This window comes from Cebus imitator, unplaced genomic scaffold (assembly GCF_001604975.1).
Source record: "Cebus imitator isolate Cc_AM_T3 unplaced genomic scaffold, Cebus_imitator-1.0 Scaffold95, whole genome shotgun sequence".
Taxonomy (NCBI): domain Eukaryota; kingdom Metazoa; phylum Chordata; class Mammalia; order Primates; family Cebidae; genus Cebus; species Cebus imitator.
In genome coordinates, this window is record NW_016107410.1 from 3255795 (window position 1) to 3261618 (window position 5824).

Below are 5824 nucleotides of genomic sequence, written 5' to 3' on the forward strand. Positions count from 1 at the left end.
AATGGCCCTGACAATCCTTCATTTTGTCTTTTTTTTGAGAGGATCTCACTCTGTCGCCCAGGCTGGAGTGCAGTGGCATGATCTTGGCTCAAAGTAGCATCGACCTCCTGGGCTAAAGCAATCTTTTTACCTCAGCCACCCAAGTAGCTGGGACTACAGGTGTGTGCCACCACACCTGACTAATTTTTACAGAGATGGGGTTTCTCCATGTTGCCCAGGCTGTCAAACTCCTGGGCTCATGCTATCACCTGCCTCAGCCTCCCAAAGTGTTGGAATTATAGGCATGATCCACCACACTGGGCTTTTGTGGGTGTGTGTGTGTAGAGACGGGCCTTGCCATGTTACCCAGGCTGGTCTGGAATGCCTGCGCTCAAGCAATTCACCTGCCTCTGCCTTCCATAGTATTGGGATTATAGGTGTGAGCCACTGCGCCTGCCCAGTTGTTAAAAGAAGCCGTCTCTGGTGTGGGACACTGGAGAGGGGCTGGGGCACTCCATGTTTACTTTCTCTTCTTCTGAGTTGCTTCAATTTATTATAATGAGCATGTATAACTTTTATGACTTGAAAAGAAAAGAAGGGAAAGACAGGAAGAGAAGAGAAGGGAAAGTGGAAGATAACCAATTCTGTTGGCAAGGTAAACAATTCCAACTCTCTGTACCACAGTTTACTTATCCATAATACGGAGAACTTCAAAGAATTATTTTGAGGATTAAATGAGACAATGCATATAAGGCGCTTAGCACTTCTTGCACAGTAATGCTAGCTACAGTCACCGCACAAAATGCTTAACTCAATGTCTGGCATAAGTGTTAAGGGAAATAATAAATAGTCTTTAAAAAAACAAAATGGTAGCTACTTTTACTAACTATATTTGTAACATTTATTTTGCCTTTGCTTTGCAAATATTATTTGTTTTTCTGCTTTGAGTTTTTGCAGTTGGTTCTTTTTTTCTTTTTTTTTTTTTGAGACAAAGTTGCCCAGGCTGGAGTGCAGTGATGCAATCTCGGCTCACTGCAACCTCCGCCTCCTGGATTCAAGTGATTCTCCTGTCCCAGCCACGCAGGAGGCTGTGCCACCATGCCCAGCTAATTTTTGTCTTTTTGGTAGAGACTGGGTTTCACCATGGTGACCAGGCTGGCCTCAATCTCCTGACGTCAAGTGATCTGCCTGCCTTGGCCTCCCAAAGTACTGGAATTACAAGTGTGAGCCACTGCGCCCGCCTGTTTTTTGTTGTTGTTGTTGTTGCCCAGGCTGGAGTGCAATGGTGCGATCTCAGCTCACCGCAACCTCTGCCTCCCAGGTTCAAGCGATTATCCTACCTCAGCCTCCCGAGTAGCTGGGATTATAGGCATGTGCCACCACACCTGGCTAATTTTTTGTATTTTCAGTAGAGGCAGAATTTCTCCATGTTGATCAGGCTAGTCTCAAACTCCTGACCTCCGGTGATCCACTCCTCAAAATGTTAGTACCGTGAATATAAAGATTGAGAAACCATTAATGCTAATTTCCTGATATTAATCATTGAATATTTATTAATTAGTCTGAAACTATGTTACAATAGTTACTAAGTATATACAGAAAATGTAGAAACACTGTGCTCCATTGCTAACGGAGTGCACATTGGTAAAGTTTCCCTGAAGGATAATCTGGCAATACCCTTCAAAAGCAGAAACATACATGCCCTTTGATCAAAAGTTCCACTTATAAGTAATTGTCCTACAGAGTTGGTTTCATATGTGTGAAATGGTTTAAATAAAATTGTGTATTCATAGGCTAGGCAGTGGCTCATGCCTGTAATCCCAGCACTTTGGGAGGCTGAGGCGGGTAGATCACAAGGTCAGGAGTTTGAGATCAGCCTAGCCAACATGGTGAAACCCCATCTCTACTAGAAATACAAAACTTAGCTGGGTGTGGTGGCAGGCACCTGTAATCCTAGCTACTTGGGAGGCTGAGGCAGGAGAATCGCTTGAACCTGGGAGGCAGAGGTTGCAGTAAGCCAAGATCTCACCACTGCACTCCAACCTGGGCAACAGATTGTCATCTCAAAAAAAAAAAAAAAAAAAAAAAATCGTATATTCCTTGTAAGGGCAGTGGGCCAGGTGCAGTGATTCACACCTGTAATTCCAGCACTTTGGGAGGCCAAGGCAGGCAGATCACTTCAGCTCAGAAGTTCCAGACCAGCCTGGGTAACATGGTGAAACCCTATCTCTACTAAAAATTCAAAAAGTTGCCAGGCGTGGTGGTGCATACCTGTAATCCCAGTTATTCTTGAGAGTGAGGCAGGAGAATCGTTTCGACCTGGGAGGCAGAGATTACAGTAAGCCAAGATCACACCACTGCCCTCTAGCCTGGATGACAGACTGAGTGAGACTCTATCTCCAAACAAAACAAAACAAAACAAAACAAACAAAAAAAGATATTGTAAGGGCAGAGTTTGGAAACAATATATAGGACAATAATGGGATGGTTTTAGGTAAATTATGATATACTTTTAAAATATAGTAAAATGGATATAATAGACTCCTGTAAATGTGCTTTTCTAGAAAGAATCCCAAGAGTAGGGTTATTATTAACAGAAAAACATAAAGCATAGAGCATTCGGTACAATATGCCCTTATTTGTGTCGGGGGAAATGTACATGTGTATGTATGTGTGTATATGCATTTATTTTATTATGCACATATATTTGTATATTTTGCATGCACATATATACATATATTTATATTCTTCTGTATATGTATATAAACATATTTCTATACATTTGTATGTATGTATTTGTAAATGAATAGAATAGCTCTCTAATGATGCCTAAGGAAGTTGAGAAAATTTTTGACCTCAGTAACCGAGTTGCTGGGAGAGAGAGGGTAAGGGAGACTTAACTCACTATTTCACTTTGTGTTTTGTGCAAAATACAAGTATTCCTATCTTTTTTTATTTTTATTTTTTGAGACAGAGCCTCACCCTGTTGCTCAGGCTGGAGTGCAGTGGCACAATCTCAGCTCACTGCAACCCCTGCCTCCCAGGTTCAAGCAGCTCTCCTGCCTCAGCCTCCTGAGTAGCTGGGATTACAGATGTGTGTCACCACCATGCCCAGCTAACTTTTGTATTTTTAGTAGAGATGGGGTTTCACCATGTTGGTCAGGCTGTTCTCGAACTCCTGACCTCATAATCCACCCACCTCAGCCTCCCAAAGTGCTGAGATTTCAGGTGTGAGCCAGCCAAGTATTCCTATCTTTAAAAAATTAATTAATAAAAAAATAAACGCTATGCAGAATGTTAGCGAAACAATATGAAATCAATAGAAAGGAGTGAACATTTGTTAATAACATGAGTACAAGCAGATGGAGAAGGAACTTGTACTGAACAATTCTCCAAATATAGAAATAATTTGATTTTTTTTTCTCCAAGGCAGAAGAACAAGGGGCAGGAAGCCGGAGAAAGTTAGACAAACATGGCATGTTCAGAAATCTGTTTGCAGCTTAAAGGTTATCTTTTATAGGGTGAGGATTACCATGTGATCCATTTCTTCTTTTTCAAAACCAAGGTAAAGTGGTTAATTTTATGGTATATAAATTATACCTCAATTTAAAAAATAAATTAACTTTTAAGAAGTTAAGGATGATGGTACATTCATACTGTGAAGTACTATTTAGCAATAAAATGAAAGAAAGTTTTTTTGTTTTTGTTTTTTTTGAGACGGAATCTTGCTCTGTCACCCATGTTGGAGTGCAGTAGTGTGCTCTCAGCTCACTGCAACCTCCGCCTCCTAGATTCAAGTGATTATCCCACCTCAGCCTCCCAAGTAGCTGGGAGTATAAGTGTGTGCCATCATGCCCAGCTAATTTTTGTATTTTTAGTAGAGACAGGGCTTCACCATGTTGGCCAGGCTGGTCTTGAACTCCCAACCACAAGTGATCCCCCCTCCACCTCCCAGATTTCTGGGATTATAGGCATGAGCCACCATGCTCAGCCAGAAAGTACTGATACATGCAACAACTTGGACGAATCATGAAGGCATTATGCTAATTGAAAGAAGCCAGTCTTCAAGATTAGAGGCTGTAACATTCCAATTATATGACATTTCTCAAAGACAAAGCTATAGGAAGGAAGAACAGATTAGTGATTTCCAGGAGCTAGAACTAGTTGAGTATAAAGCGGTAACAGGAGGGAGTTTTTAGAGAGTGATGGAATTGTTCTGTATCCTTACCATGGTGATCTGCTGGGCGCGGTGGCTAATGCCTGTCATGCCAACACTTTTGGAGGCCAAGGTGGGCAGATCACATGAGGTCAAGAGTTCAAGACCAGCCTGACCAACATAGTGAAACCCCATCTCTACTAAAAACACAAAAACTTAGCCTGTCGTGGTGGCATGTGCCTGTAATTCCACCTACTGGGGAGGCCGAGGCAGGAGAATTGCTTGAAACCGGGAGGCAAAAGTTGCAGTGAGCCGAGATCGTGCTACTGTACTCCAGCCTGGCAACAGAGTGAGACTCTGTCTCAAAATAAATAAATAAATAAAAATTTAAGAATCAAAATTATTATATAATAATTTTTGAAATAACAAGTTTAAAAATCAAACAAGAAACCCAAAATAGAGTTATATCAACAATACTTTGCTTGTGATTTGTGTCAGGCCTCCATGTCCTGCCTGCCTCGGCTGATCACTCCCCTCCACTGCGTTCACTGTTATCCCTGATTGCCCTGCGGACCTTCCCGCACCCCTCCCTTAAGCTCCCCTTCAGCCCATCCTGCCATCTTAACTGTTATTATGATAATGTGAATACTCCTCATCCCACCCTACCATCTTACCTACTCTTATCCCACCTGCCATTGTAACTGAACTTATGGTAATGTATACTCCTTGCCCCTACCCTCACCACTGTAATTGATCTTACTCTGTAACTTTCCACTGCCCATCCCAAACCTATAAAACCAAGTCCTATCCCACTGCCCTTTGCTAACGCCCTTTTCAGCCTTAGCTCACCTGCATCCAGGGGAATAAACAGCCATGTTGCTCACACAAAGCCTGTTTGGGGAGTCCCTTCATTCAAAGCACGAGTTTTTAACAATTTGATTTTGTGGCCATGATTGTCCTGTTCTCTTTCAACACAATAACCCTAACCCACTCCCTACTTCTTTCAGAAAGAGTGAGGGAGTAATTCTAGCTTATTTTTATAAGGAAACAGTGGCTATAGACAGTAAGTACTTTCCCATGTGGCAGCACGAGCCAATCAGACTTTGGTGGATGGGTCATGACATACCCTGTAACATGCTTTTACAGTTCATTGTCATTGTCCTAGGTGCCGTTGTGAGGATGATTCAGCAAAAGTGGAGAACCAAAGATTCTAGGGCAGCATCAAAACTGGGAAAACAATTACAGCAGAAGTTTCCTTCCCCATGGTAGCTTAGCAACTTCATGTCTCCCCAAGGCAGAGAGGAAAATCAAGTCTAACAGGCCTTCCTGGAGGCTAGGTGTGAAATACCAGAAGCCATCTTTGTTCCTGGTTATGACACTAAATAAGTATTTGTTGATATGAAGTATTACACATCTGTTCTCCCACATCTCAGCTAAACTGCCAAAGCTTAACCCTTTCTGGAGACATAGAATGGAGCAGTATACCTAGTTCTCATTCATTTATTTCTGTTGCTGATATTCTTGCATAGCTATTTATTTTATGCATTTGAAACCTAGAAAAAGCCACTTGTCATAGGACAAGATGAGCTGATGATTTTTTTTTTTTTTTTTTTTTTTGTTTTTTTTTTTTTTTTTTTTTTTTGAGACGGAGTTTCGCTCTTGTTACCCAGGCTGGAGTGCAATGGCGCG

The 5824-nt window shown here is 41.8% G+C and overlaps 1 long non-coding RNA gene across 1 annotated transcript in view; it reads left to right on the top strand.

The window, feature by feature from the left end:
• Positions 1-5546, top strand: part of LOC108309621 — a 72770-nt gene extending 67224 nt beyond the window's left edge. The window contains exons 4-5 of the long non-coding RNA XR_005201482.1: positions 5143-5198; positions 5301-5546. This is a non-coding gene — a long non-coding RNA (uncharacterized LOC108309621). The remainder of the gene's footprint in view (positions 1-5142; positions 5199-5300) is intronic.
• Positions 5547-5824: the final 278 nt, after the last annotated feature.